The sequence below is a fragment of the Suncus etruscus genome, chromosome 4 (assembly GCF_024139225.1).
Source record: "Suncus etruscus isolate mSunEtr1 chromosome 4, mSunEtr1.pri.cur, whole genome shotgun sequence".
In the NCBI taxonomy this organism is placed as follows: Eukaryota; Metazoa; Chordata; class Mammalia; order Eulipotyphla; family Soricidae; genus Suncus; species Suncus etruscus.
This window is the reverse complement of record NC_064851.1, coordinates 75,556,874-75,572,593: the sequence shown is the minus strand read 5'-3', so window position 1 is coordinate 75,572,593 and position 15,720 is coordinate 75,556,874. Positions and strand designations below refer to the sequence as shown.

Sequence of the window (15,720 nt, the reverse complement as noted above, 5' to 3'; positions counted from 1 at the left end):
AGAAAATCTTGAGCTGTATGTGACCCAGAAACCAAAACCCCAAACTGAGATCAAACTTATTACCTCTTTTACTTAGTGCTGAGATGATTAGTTTAACAGTCAAATGAATCACATGCATGGCATATAGAACATCACTGTGTCACTTGCAATCCTTTAATTATCTTAAACTCTCAAATGGATAAAGACCTTTAATTATCTTGCCCATGCCTATTTCTCCAGGGCCATCAGGTGACCTTCTCAGTTTGTATAATGCAAGATATAGACCCCTCAACATTTATTCCTGGGATTTGATCTAGCTTTTGACATGACCTTCAGAGGAGTTTGACACAATCACGATGATGGTTTCAGTGGTGCCCAGTGAGGTGAGCTTTCCAATATTGTTCCCTTTTTTACCACATATAGCTAAGTGCCTTTGTTCTCATGGAGAGGCAGGGTAGAAAGTCGCCTTCATTAAGTATATTCTTTTCAGTTTATACAACTCTGAGCAGTAAAAAATCTAGCCAGAGGAAACCTAAACCAATAGTGACTATCTAGGAACAAAGAACAAATGTACTCCCTGGAAGAAAGTTTTTGATCTTACCAACCAAGCTGCTTTTATTCTTTTAGCTTCCAAGTCCATAAAAATGCTTCTAAGCAAAATTAACTTCCAAGTCCATAAATGTGATTTATCATTTAAAGTATGACATTTATAGCAACCCCCCTTTTGCATCCTGGCAAGGGGAAACTAGGAGGAAGGTGTGAAGACCTCCCAGTCCATGATGATGACTATGATGTATGTGTCTTTACTAATGGCCTGAAGTCAAAATCTACTGTTGTAGTCACTCAGAGGTAGCTCAGATAAGCTCAAATATAGTTCAAACTATACTTTAAGTAATAAAATCATTTAAAAGTCAGTAATTAAATGAAATACATGCTATACAAAAGTGAGAAATTGAATTTTACTCTAAAATTTATTCTTGTTAGTTTATTGTCAGTGTTCTAATATGTGTACTATGCCTATAAGTATTGGGAGGTGAATTTTGCAAGCCACTGTGTACTTCTGCAGGCTTCCCAAGCTCTGCTGGGATGGCATGGGTGGTGGTGAGCAGCTGAGTATCCTTGTGCCCTTGCAATGAGCTACAGGCCCATTTTGACTGAGAATCATCAGTGGGACTCTGGGATTCCTGAATACTGCTTAAGAGACCCCCACCCAACTTAAAAAATTTCTATCGTCTAAGGCCATACCACCCTGAATGCGCCTGATCTTGTCTGGTCTCGGAAGCTAATCAGGGTTGGGCCTGGTTAGTACTTGGATGGGAGACCTCCTGGGAATACCAGGTGCTGTAGGCTTTAAAAATTTTTTTTTTCCTATCCTTCTCATGATCAATGTTTTGATGACAAGGGTTACATGCATGCCTGGTTGTGGTGCTTGCCAGGAACCAATTTTTGAGTGAAGTGCTTGTACACATGGCATTGAGCTCAGCAATGATTGTACTCCTTTGCTTGTGGTGCTGGCATACATGTAACTAAAAACTGGTCAAACATTGCTTGCAGTACCAGGGATCACAGTAGAACTTCAAGACATGAACAGCAGAGCTATAGGATCACAATGAGTACATGTGGATGGCCTGAGTTTGAACATGGAATCATAATCTTCCAAGGCAAATGCTCTAAATTCATGCTCTATTCCCTCAGGCCCTGGATTTGTGAGTTTTGTACATCTGTGCACTATCACAAATACATTTTGGGAGTGAGGTGATTATGAGAAAAATATAATGTATATTCTATTTCCAAATCCATATATATATTCATGTTTTGTGAAAATTATTTTGGGTGAAGCAGTGGTCAGGGCTTTCTATTGGTTCTGTGCCTAGGGATATGTGCTTTTGGTGCCAGGATTGAACTAGGGCCAGCTGTATGTAAGGCAAGTGCCTTAACCCCTGTTCTATCTTTTTGTTGTTGTTTTTGGGTCACACCTGGTGGCGGTGCTCAGGGGTTACTCCTAGCTCTGACTCAGAAATTGCTCCTGGCATGCTTGGTAGACCATATTGTATGCCGAGATTTGAACCACCCTCTGTTCTGGGTCAGCATTGTGCAAGGCAAACACCCTACCGCTGTGCTCTCTCTCTGGCCCTTACCCTGTTCTATCTTTCTGACCTCTATGAAAGTGTTTTTTTCTAACACCCCATGATGTGTAGGGCTCTTAACTCAGAAAGAACTCAATACTGGTAGATATCAGGATACTATATGTGATGCCAGGCATCAAACTTGGATTGACTTCATGACAGGCTAGTGTCCTACCTGATGTACTATTGTTCTCATCCCTGTATTTTTGTTGTTCCTCTTAAAATGAAATATAATACAATTACAGACTCTATGTATTCAGTAGAGATAATTATAATTACAAAGAATTTTACTGCTTGTTATTAAAATCTATTAATTTGATTTGTCTTCTATCTATAAAATTAAGATGTCTTTTTCACATTATTTCCTACAGAAAATGGATTTTAAATAATTTATCAGATTTCAAAAGAAAATACTCTTCCGGGCTGGAGAGATAGCATGGAGGTAGGGCATTTGCCTTACATGCAGAAGGACAGTGGTTTAAATCCTGGCATCCCATATGGTTCCCCGACCCTGCCAGGAATGATTTCTGAACATGGATCTAGGAATAACCCATGAGTGCTGCCAGGTATGACCCAAAAACTCAAAAAGAAAAAAGAAAAAACTCTTCAGCATGACTTATTATGTTTGGGCATAATCTTATGCACTAAATTGAAAAACTGTGTTTCTATAGGGTGATATTGATTACTCTGGCTATATGTTGACAAGTAGCTTGTTTAGCTACTTCTACATAAAATTTTTGTGTCTTTGCTTGTCTTTGGACTTTCCTGAATGTGTTTGGGGTTTCTCCTGGTGATGCTTTGGGGGCCATGTGGTACTGGTTTTGAAACCATAGGCTCAGCATGTTCTTCAGTCCTTTGAGTTGTCTTCTTGGGCCCAAAACAAAATCCTTTTACAGAGAGCTAAGTAACAAATTTGTCACTCAAGATAAATGTTGGAAGAATTAAACCTGCTGATTTTGCAAGTTTTATTGTGGGGAAGAAAATGTAGACTGAATAAAATGATCAGATTTTTCTTTTTGTGGCCAGGTAGTTACCCCAACTCTCAATTTTATATGACCTATATTGATACAGATTTTACTAGTGAAAGAGTAAAAGCAAATCAGCAGTTCAATCTACAAAGAAGTGTGGAAGTGCTAAAGGTAGCCTTAAACCTAAAGAGTTGTATAAGGAGTTCAGATATTTACTGGGTGCTGAGGAGTGGAGAAAAGTGTGAGTGATTTCCTTCAGTGGTTTATGTGGGGCAGATAAGCATGTTTCATGTGCAGTAATTAGGGCACAATGTAGGGCAATAAGAAGTTTCATGTAGTGGTGCACGCAAGACTATGAAATGAGTAACTGCAACTCAAAGTTTTGGTACTTGTTGAATTGTTTGGATTTTTTAACTTAAAAGATGATAGGGGGAGTTATCCATAACCTTAGGCTGTTTGAAAAAATTACCTGCATTAGGTCACATTTCCTAAGTCAATTAACACTTATTTTATTCCTTTTTTTCAAAGAGAAGGTGGGGCATGGAAGAGAAAAATTATTAAACCAGTCACTGATTTATGTGTTGCTAAGCCTTAATCATATTATTATGCATGTGTAAAAATGCTAGGAACATATACATATACATATGAAAAATGAGAGAAGTGGGGTATTATTATACTTTCATAATGTATTGAGTATGATTTTGACAAATGGGTTGGCCAGAGAAAGTGGTATAGTTCAGAATATCACCATGTACAAGTACACTTTTTTTCTATTGTATTTTGAGCTTTTGGGCTATACATGAAAATACTCATGAATTACTCCTGGCTCTACACTCAAGATTTACTTCTGGCAATGTTCAGGGGTCCATATGGGAGGCCAGGGATCAAACCCACGTAAGCCACATGCAAGGCAAGCACCCTGTCCACTGTACCATCTCTCCAGCCCCCTGTACAAATAAACTCTGAAGGCATGTAAGGTCAGAAAATTACTTACAAAAATCACTTTCAGTTTAACCTTTCTCAGTCAAGACTCTAGAACAGGGTTTCATGCAGAGTCTTTAAAAGTCTCTTTGTTATACTTACAATACAGAGAAATAGAGAGAAGGTGAAGAAAAATGTTCTTTGAGGGATTGTTTTATTATAAATTTTTAGTGGGGGGCTTCTTAAGCACTACTCAGGATATCTGGGAGCCATTTACTGTGATTCTCAGACAACCAAACTGGACAGTTTAATGCTCAATTGGAGGATAAAGTGCTGCTTGGGTCCTGTGATATTGGAAAGCACTAGGGGCTTCTGAGGATACACTGCTGTGCTCAGGAGGTAGGTCTTGCCAGATAGCAAATCAGATTCCTCCTATTCTATGTGTTTATATTCTCTCTATATATATTCCTCCTATTCTATATATTCCATTCTATTCTATTCTATTCTATTCTAGTATATATCTAATATACTAGATTCTTAATCTAGTAATTATTTTATTTAAAATATATTTTGTTTTACTGCCCAGCTATGCTCAGGACTAACTCCTGGCTCTGTGCTCAGAGATTACTCCTGGTTGCCTCAGGGGACCATATGAGATACCAAGGATTGAACCTGAATTGGCCATTTGTAAGGCAAGTAACTTACCTACCATACTAAGTCTGTGGCCCATTGCTTTATGTATGTATGTATGTATGTATGTATGTGTATATATATATGTGTGTGTGTGTATACACACATTTATTTAATGTAATTAATGTAATTAATGTAATGTAATGCAATGTAATATAATATATATTATATATGTATATATATACACATATTTATTTAAAGACCATGTATCACTATTTTTTTTTGTTTTTTTGGGTCACACCTGAGCAGTGTTCAGGGGTCACTCCTGGCTCTACACTCAGAAATAGCCCCCAGCAGGCTCGGGGGACCATATGGGATGCCGGGATTTGAACCAACATCCTTCTGAATGCAAGGCAAATGCCTTACCACTGTGCTATCTCTCTGGCCTCCATGTATAATATTTTTAACATAGTTGATCATGATACATTTTTTTCCAGGTAACTAGGAGCAAAATTATTAAAAATAAAGAAAAGAAAAAAATAAAATAGAAGGAAAGAATACATCAACAAGAAAATTGTGAAAATTACTATATCTCACAATGAGGTCATTAAGTCATTGTCAGAAGGTTTATTAAGCTCTTGTGACTAGTTAATCATTCTATTACTTCTTTTGTTTCTGAATATTAGGTGGCTTCAAATACATTGGCATCTAAATTGGTGTGTTTCTATAGGAATGAGAGTATTAAATAAAATGGACCACCACTGTGTGATTCAGAAATTCCTAGCACTTGCTGATAGTGTAGTTATTGTGGGGGCATGTTTTAGGCTGCCAGGCTTTCCAGAAGTATAAGAAGGCATGGGGGGTGGGAAGGGTACCTACACTTATTCAAAAAAAAGTCCTGATGGTGTCAGGCTAAAAATATCAGCATATCTGGAGTTTTAGTCAGACTGATGTCTCAGCAGAGAATCATAGATGAGTGGTGAAGCAGAACCATTGACAAAGTGGTGATTGTAGGTGATGGGTGTAGCAGGCATGACTTTGGCAGTGCAGGAACGTGGCTCACTTCTCCTCCTAAGATTGCCAGCTTTCAGCTGCTTGGTCAGGTGCACCCATAATTTTTCATGACTTGGTTTACATCTCTCTAAACTAGATTGAGTCTATAGAGCTGGTCCAGTGCAGACATGGCATTTGTGGGGCATCACTCCTTTTTATTTTTTTTAAAGATGGAGACTTACCAAGTCAGGTGGAGGTTCGGTGGGTTGTCGTACACCTGTAAAGTCATATTTTACTTTTCCATTTAACCTTTTCTGAATTAATTTGCACAAGTACCCTTATTTATGTCAACCCTGACCCTCAGATGATTTATGTTAAACTCTGGCTAATAAAGTGGCAGGGAAAGCAGCAGAAGCTTGCTTGGCTCAGAAAGATCAATATCCCTGACAAAATGCATTTTCTCCCATGACTTTGATTTCAAGTGAGATGGACACCCTTGCTACTGACCTGTCCATTCCAGGGTCAGCATGAATACAAACATGGAAAATACCATGGGCGCAGGTGGCTGAAAGCAACCTGAAGGCAGAAGCCCCCAGAATTGAGGGGGCTGCAAGTCAACCAGCCAGTAAGTCCCAGAATTACCCCACAGGTGGGGAAGGAAGGGCCAGACTAGAAGGGACCCAGGAACAGTAGGTGAGGGAGAGTGACACCTTGAAGGCAGAGGTGGTGCATAAAAATGAACACTGTTCTTCACTAAAATATCTCAATTAACAACAAAAAGATGACACTGTTGAGATGATCTGAAAAAGACCATATCATACTATGTAGATATATACCTTAAAAAAAAAGCATAAGCTTTTTCATTCCTAACAAGAAAATCATTAAGCGAGAAAACAAAATATAGGCAAGAACTTGCTTTAGAGAAGTTAAATTAAAAAAAAAGAAAAGTTAAATAATTTTGATCACACACACACACACACACACACACACACACACACATATATATATATATATATATATATATATATTTTTTTTTTTTTTTTTTTTTTTTTTTTTTGGTTTTTGGGCCACACCCGGCAGTGCTCAGGGGTTACTCCTGGCTGTCTGCTCAGAAATAGCTCCTGGCAGGCACAGGGGACCATATGGGACACCGGGATTTGAACCAACCACCTTTGGTCTTGGATCGGCTGCTTGCAAGGCAAACGCCACTGTGCTATCTCTCCGGGCCCTGATCACTTATATTTTGAGATTAGAAACCATGAACACTTTGTAGCACACTAAGTGATTTCTCACTGGCTATCTTTAAGAACTTGTTCATATAACAACGATATTTAAAATAGGAAAAAAGAATGATTCTCAAAAAATATTAGAGGAAAGTAATTATGGATTTCATTTGCAAAAGTTTGGAAAGGAATAATGCTCTTAATCTGATTGATTTTATCTCTTACTGTGGGAAGGTAATGGATTTGATAGGGTAAAAGAAATCATAGATTTATCTATAGTGAAGCTCTTTCTGGGGGCTGGTGGGCTCCCTAGAAATACCAAGGATATTAGAGGCTCCATCAGAGATTCTATACCATACCATCGTGTTTGCCAGGGGGTGGATGTCGGTAATTGTTATCTCCAGCTCATACACCAGTTCTATTCCTAACACTGCTCAGGAGACCATATGATACTGAGGATTGAACCTAGGACTTCTGCATGCAGAACATTTGCTCCAGCCAATTGATCTATCTCCCTAGCTTAAAAAGGGCTTAGATTTTTTTTTCTTATTTTATTTTAGGCACTGTGATTTAAACTAATGTTAATGATAGGACTTAATACATCAATGTTCCAACACCACACCTTCCACCAGAGACAGAGTGGCCCACCTCAATCACCTCAACCTTTTGCAATAGGCTCAGTCCTATACCTCTGGGATAAGACCAGTACTCAAGCTTTGATGTTTTTAGTCATTTATTATTCCCTTACTATGTTTCTTTATATCCCACATATTAGAGATCATTCAGTATTTGTTCTTCTTTTTCTGACTTCTTTCAGCATGATATGCTCCAGATCCATCCACACAACAGTAAATTGCTTGCTTCTTTTTTTTAAGCTGAGTAATATTCCATATATACCACAGTTTCCTTTTATCTAATTATGTTATTGGACACTTGGGTAGGAAGCAGGTTTCTTCTAAATGGACATTTGAATTATCTTTTTTTTTTTTTGGTTTTTGGGCCACACCCAGTGATGCTCAGAAATTGCTCCTGGCTTGGGGGACTATATGGGATGTCGGGGGATTGAATCGTGATCCATCCTAGGCTAGCTTGGGCAAGGCTGATCGATGCCTTACCACTTGTGCCACCACTCCGGCACCCTCCCAGTAATTGATTTTTGAAATCTAGTCTGACATTTTACTTTTTTGGTATCTATATGGTATAGAGGAAAATTTGTAGCTATAATTTGGTCTCTCTTGGCAGAGAGAATATATTTTGACTTCTAGCAGGTAGTTAACTAAGTAGGCAGTTTAAAAGAATCATATTGGAGATTGGGTTTAAATATTTTTGAAAACTGAGCGTCAAACGGGTGTGGCCCAAAAACCAAAAAAAAAACAAAAATTCTTCCCAAGAACTCATATCTTTAGAGTGATTATGAAACTTGTCTGTGGTTATTAAAACTTTTTCTTCTCTATAAAAATTCAACAAAAATTAGAAATTTTACAGACTTGAGATATAACAAAGAATAAAAATATTGAGCATCTCACTTAGTTTATTGGTTTACCTTCAGCATGTGATTATAATTTTGTACATTTGTCTGTAGTGGAGACAGGGCAGGGTAGAAAATTGAGAACTGCTCTTTGAATATAGATTGTGTCCATATACCTCACATTGCCATTTCTGGGAGTTGGGTTGAACTTTTATATTATATTATATTATGATATGATATGTTATGTTATGTTATGTTATATTATATTACATTACATTATATTAGAGAAGGGTGACATGCTCTATTGACTTGAAGCATTTATATGTCAGCACTTTTCAGGTAGTTAGAAATTGAGTGCTTTATTTTAATGATTATAGTAGTCTGTGATGAAATTGTAATAGTTTGCGATGAAATTCTAAAAATAAAATCTTCTGAAGTGCAAGTCTGGGAATTTCACCACATGAAACGGGTGGTGAAATTCTTTTAACCATTCCTAAGTTCTAGAAGACTCCCATTTTAGCTCTAAGGTAGCAAAGACAGAGAGCAACTTGCAGAACCCCATCAGTGTGAATAAAGGTTCCCTTTTACACGCCACTCAGATTCATCAAAGCTTTTCAGGTTGTCAAGAGATTAAAAAAAAAAAAAAAAGAACACCTTTTTGAAAATGTCCTGGAGGTGACTTCATGGGCCAGTAGATCTCAGAGTAGTCAAAGCAATGTTTGTTTGTATTATTCAGTTATTTTGAAAACTCTTCACCTAATATTTCCATGATAGCAAACAAGTAGATTCTAAGGTCAGTTAGATGTTATTCTTCCTAATGTTAATGTTAATCTTCTTAATGTCAACACTATACTGACTGAGAAAGAAAAATAATCTTTCCCTTCTCCAACTCCACTTTCTCTTTCTTTTTTTTTTGTTAGTCTACATATTATATTTTTTAAAGGAGCATGATCAAAAAATGATTTCAAGGAATAATTTCCTTTTAGATGCCTGGTTCAGATGAACCAGGGGAAATTCTTAATATTTCCTTTTCATCCGTAGATGATTGTTTCTTTTGGAGGTACAATTTTTTGAAGGGAGTAAGATAAAGGAATCTATTTTAAATACATTCAAGTTCATTTTAATTCTTTGAAACCCATTAAAAATTAAGTTACATGTTTAATTTTTAGTTTGTCATCTTGTTTTTCCTTAACTTCAATCTGCTATATATGCATATGTGAAGGTAAACTTAGAAGAGATATAAGGCTAGAACTTTTTTTTAATTAAAAAAATTAAATTCAGTTAATTTGGTATTAATTTTTTAGTTAGTCCATTTATTTAGGAGCCACACTCTGAGTTGGCATAGCTCAAGTGCTTTCCAAAAATAGTGTGAGAAGCTCTCTCTCTAATAACCATACACTTAACAGTGAGCCCCAGCCATAGAGTATATTGCCTTCTTCTCTTCAGGTCAGTTTCCAATTTGAAATGAAGTGAGACTATAACAGTTCATTAAAAATTACTGGAGCCAGGGATATAGTACACAGGGTAAGGTACTTGCCTTACACGCAGTCAACCTGAATTTGATCTATGGTATCCCATATGGTCTCCCTAGCCTACCAGGAGTATTCCTGAGTGCAGAGCTAGAAATACCCCCTAACACCACTGGGTATGGCCCCAATGGAAAAAAGAAATACTAATAATTTGGAAACTTGAAAGAAAACAACGAGGATATGAATTTTTTGTTTTTATGCAAATATATATTTCCATTATCATAAAATTATGACAAGATTATGCAGTATAATCTGAAGACTTTAGCTGCCTGGCTCTCTTCATTTCTGTTTCATCTTCCAGAAGTATTAGCTCCAATTAATTTTTCATTCATAACTCTACTTCTATATTTTCTTCCTGTGAGACCTGCCTGACTCATGACCAGTTGATGTTTTGATTAATTTTCAGTACAATAATCAGTAAGTCTACTGGCTAGTATCCTCCTAAGCTTTGAAGATGCTTATTACTTTCTTTGAGGTTTCAGAAAAGTTAAGCAAAGAAGAGTCAGTCATAGGATGTTACCTGCATCTAGAAACCCAACTAATGACACAGTTCTATACCTTTCTACTGCTTTTATTATTTGGGGGTTTTGCAAAGTAAATTTAACTTCCATAAATGAGAAAGAGTTAACAAAAAGTTCATTAAGTTGAGAAACATCAGAGAATCTGTTTCACAAAAAGAATAAACTCTTTCAGGGATTCTTGGAGATAGGAGCTCATCAATAATTTTAAGGAAGTACCACTATTGGAATAAACAAATTTCATGTCCCTCTGCTGAATTGAAAGCCCCAGAGCAAAATTAATATACTCGTTTGACTTGAGTGAGAATCTCACTAAAATGATATACATTTTGAGTAGATAATTCCTCAAAAGAGAATAGTCATAGTAATTTCAAAAGAAGTATGCTGGTAAGCAACAAAGTGCCCCACTGTTCCTGAAGTCACTCTTTTTTACTCTTTAATTATCTCTAAAGCAAGTAGTGAAATACATATATATTCTTTCAAGATGCCATCTATTCTTCAATTAAAATAATTGGTTGTCTTTATATTGTATTATTTGAGGGTGGAAATGAACCCAGTTGTTAGATGATGGCTGACCTACCTGTAGCAGGCATTTAACAGATAATTACTGGATAAACTTACAGAAACAGAAAATCCAACTATTCAGAGTTTCCTGGGAATTTCCAGTGACATTCTATAGAATAGGTTGTATTTGTGGAAATGTTGCCTTCTTCTTCTCCCTTCTCCTAATCTCTGGGCAAGAACTTCCTAGTCTGTTGGTAAGGGGCTGTTTATAAAGACTAATGAACACAACAACAGGCATGACCTATTTGGTTCCAACATTTTTCTGAGTGAGTAAAGAGATCTCTGTAGTGTCTTGACTTGCTAATTTATTCTATCAGTGGTTACCAAGGCCCTGCTCTCTAGACCAGGGCTAGAAAATGACAATAAAAAAGGCAGATCGAGCCCCAACCCTCACTTAACCTACCTATATACCTTATATCATGTTGGCATGAGAGATTAACCAAAAGCAAATGCTTTTTTCACATTGTAATAAAAATCATGAAGAAACTACACCAAGTTTATGGGTTGAAGAGTGGCTGGGATGATTAGGATTAATGAAGAAACACTCTCTGAAATACAGAATTTTGTGCTGAGATATGAATGACTTGCAAGTATCTGAGGAAGAGAATCCAAGATTAGGAGCTCCTGCTTTCAGGTTCTGGCATGGGAATATGTTGGGTGTGCTAGACGGCAGGAAAAAGTAACAGCTAGTTTTTCAATAGAGTGGCAGAGGGACAGAGAGCTGAAGAGAGGTCAGGAGGCTGATGACAAACATCTATATTAGTGATCAAGACTGATTTAACTGATCAGCACATAGCAGATTCAGTGAGAAAAGCACATGATATTTATATAGAACTCTTGAACATATTTCTCTTAAGATCAGAAAAGGCAAGTGGCATAATAATGAATATTGCCTGAAGTGATCTTTCTACTAATGTATTCATAAAATAATAAACATATAGAAATATATTTACAATATTTTTATGTTTATAGAGGAAGGAAAGAAAACATATAAGGGTCCACACAATTGCAATGGTGAAAATGTGCATAAGAAAATAGAACCAATTGGGCCAAAGTGGTGGCACAGTGGCAGAGCATTTGCCTTGCATGTGGCTGACCTAGGATGGACCACAGTTCAATTCCCCGGCATCCCATATGATCCCCCAAGCCAAGAGCAATTTCTGAGCGCAAAGCCAGAAATTTCTGAGTGCCACCAGGTGTGGCCCCAAAACCAATAAAATAAAATAGAATAAAATAAAATAAAATATAACCAAGACTCAATTGAATGACTAGCATTACCATTCCAGTTATAGAGTTCTCAAGATCTTCAGAAGTCTCATAAGCAATAGGGTATTCTGAAGCACATGAAAATACAGACCCAGAAGCTGAAATTCCAGCTGTTTGTAACAGACTTCAGTCAACAGGATATTGCAATAGTTTGATGACATGTAACAAGTCCTATAAGTTTTAAATCCTGATAAGTCACAGGATATGACTTTACTTGATCTGGCAACTGCAAAGGAATGAGGAATCCTACTTGTGATCTATTTGATTTTTTTAATGGTATAGTCAAATCTAGGGCCTCAACGATGCAAGGCATTTGCTTCACCACTGAACTACATCCCAGTTCACATAAAAACAATTCCCTTTTTAGAGGAAGACCATGTAGTACTAGAGATTGAACTTATACCTCATACCTGCAAAACATATTCTCCATCTCTCTGAGCCATTTTATCATTCCCCAAAATAATTTAAGTAAGTCCAGAGATCCTTATATATGATTTGGGGCTTATAGTTATGTTCTATGCATCTTTGTTGAATGTATCTTCTATTAAAACAAGCTCTTGAAACCTGGTGCTGAGTTTCAGTTCTTAGCACTCAAAACAAGAATTGCAGGCTATTTCTCTCTGTTTATTTCTTCTTATTATACTTTCCTTTTATATATTTGTTTATTTAAGCCTTGAAGCTGGTCCTCTATTATATTTCTCATCTTGGGACCAGAATTCTTTCATCATTGCCAGTATATAGGCATGTATCTGTAAAGAAACAGACTTGTTACTATAAAGACTGGAGAAAGGGCAGGTTTGGCATGTTACTATAAAGACTGGAGAAAGGGCAGGCTTGGCATGAGCCACATAGTCTGTGCAAGGTGAGTATAGAGCTTAATCAATGTTAAAACAAACAAACAAACAAACAAAAAAAGAAGCTTAATGCTCTATGACTGCCTGTAGATCAAAATTGTAATTTTCTCCACGAGGTTTTTGGAGATCAGGTCACTGTGTCTAGTTTCTCAGCTTCGAAGTTCAGAAACCATTTCATGGCTGAAGGATTTTAGATCTCAAGCTAATCTAATGAAATGTATAAATTAAAATATTAATTTGCCAAATTAGTGACTATGATACTAAGCTTACTAATCATGGAAGCAGTGCTTTCTACTAAAGAGAGCTTTCAGGAAAGAATATAGCCAGATTAAAGACAAGAAGATGGAAGGCTCCTGGCCGTATCATTACTGCTATAAAGATTCTCATGAACTCCATTTGTACATAGCAGCATTTTAGCAGAAGTAAACAGATAACACATGCTCCACAGCTCATGTTTTTTCTCTCTCTAGGTGCTGAAATGCAAGACTATGACTTCTTGATTCTGATGTAAGTGGAGAGAATATTAGCAGTACTGACCTCTTAGAGTGTGGTAAGCTTTGTCGATATGTACCAAACACACAATAATGCCTGACCATAGCACTACATACCAACAATGGTTAGCTATTATCACTGTTCTTTAGTGTGGGAGAGTGTTCTTAATTAAAATATTTTAATTAAGCCATTATGATTTACGAAGTTATTCATAGTGGAGTTTTAGACATACAATGTCTCGGGACCAATCTAACCACCAGTGTCAACCTTCCTCCACTAATGTTCCCAGAGAGCATCCCATGCCACTGCCACCTACACCAGCCTGCCAGCATAGCAGGCCCATTTTTAATTTTGGTTGCTAAAGTTTGGGTCTCATGATTTCATTGTTGTTGATTCTGGCTTGGACATTTAGTTCTGTCCTTTCTTAACACCACCATAATTAAAAAAAAAAAATCTCCCTAGACTCTTTGCAGACAAATGCCCTTCTGTAATAGTCTTCCTGTATATTTTCTCAATACCAGTGTTTGGTTTCAGCTTTCTAAATATGGACTTGCATGCTTCTTGAAGGCCCTACCTTAACCACCTTGCTTGTTTGGGATGTCTCACCAATTTTCAGCTAAACATTTTGTTGTCACTCCCAACTCTACATGTTGTGAGTCTCACCACTTTGCATTTTTTCTTTTTTTCTTTTCCTACTTGTATTTAGGGGAATAAGAATATAGGTAAAAATTCTTAAGATAATTTTGTTCTTATACACATAATTCTTAAATCTGATTTCCTAGTCCCATGTAACTCACTGACAAATGAAGATCCAAGAAATCTGAGAATTCTTTCATCATATCCATTTTTTTTATTTTGTTTTTGTTTTGGGGTCACACCCAGTGGTGCTCTGGAGTTAGTTATTCAGGAATTTTTCCTGGCAGGCTCAGGGGACCATATGGGATGCCGGTTATTGAACCCAAGTTGGTCCCAGGTGAACCGTGTGCAAGGCAAACGTCCTCATTGCTGTGCTAGCACTCCGGCCCTCCTTGCTACAGAAATGACAAGTCATAGATCACAATAAATCCGATCACTTAAATCCCAATTCCTCCACCACACATTTAGGGGCATGCTCCGCGCTGCCTCTCTCTACTCTCTTGACTCTCAAGTCAAGCAGCTCTGCTTCCCCTGAAGGTGTGACCCAGGCACCCCTCCCCACTGCCCTGTAGCTCCTTTCCTCACTGCACACCTACCCCATACCCCACCCATGACTTGCTGCCTCCCACCCACCTGCCTTGTCCTCTCCCAGTTGACACTTGCACAAGTGCAGCCTGAGCCTTTTGCTGGCTCTTTGCTCACAGCAAATTGACACACACTTGTGTAGCTAGAATAACTTTCCCCTCCCGATGGACTCATTGTTAGCATGTGACTCGGAGGTAAGGAGAGCAAAGATCTGGGGCAGGTGAGCAAATCATTAGCATCCTGAAACTCCAGTCTGGCAGATTTGAAGTCTCTAAAGCACGAATGAAGTAACTACTAAGAGGCAAGACAATAAAGAGAGAGAGGAAAAAAACCCATTGGGGATGATTAATAAATTGCATACAATAATAGTGTATAGATGAATACTCACAATCTGACATGGTGATATGGAATTTCCTGTTTCCGAAACAAAGTTGTGATGATTGTTTCAGCAGAACCTACAAAACCTGCTTGCTAGTCTTGATTTCACAGCATAAATTTATTATAAAATCGTGTCTGTTGTAAATGATTTAGTGGTTTAATCACTTCTAAAGCACTATAACCAGTTGAGTATGGATACATTATGTGGAAAGAGTTTCTCTAAGTCGCAAGTGATTCTAGGGGAAGGGAAAAAGAGGAGCTACTATTGAGTGAGTGCCAAGTTTCAGTTTTGGAAGAAGAGAAAGTCCTGGCGATAGATAATGGTGATTTCACAACAGTTTGTATGTGTGATTAACAATATGAATGTCACTAGAGTCTAGACTTAGAAATGTTTACAATGAAGTTTTATATCATGAAGTTTTACTATGATGGAAAAAGTTATTCAATTTGTGATCAAAATTTAGGATAAATAGCATAGAACAATAAATAGCATAAAACAATAAACTTAGTTTCATTGACTTTTACCATTAATTTATAATCCCAATGCTCAGAGATAACCAGTGTAGGGCTTTCTTAGAAATGTGTCATAT

The 15,720-nt window shown here is 37.2% G+C and overlaps 1 non-coding gene across 1 annotated transcript; it reads left to right on the top strand.

Annotated features, from left to right (window-relative positions):
• The first annotated feature begins 1,210 nt into the window (after window positions 1-1,210).
• LOC126008344 (5S ribosomal RNA) lies at window positions 1,211-1,329 on the top strand. Its single transcript, XR_007495679.1, has one exon. It is a non-coding gene; the product is annotated as a 5S ribosomal RNA (ribosomal RNA).
• The last annotated feature ends 14,391 nt before the right edge of the window (window positions 1,330-15,720 follow it).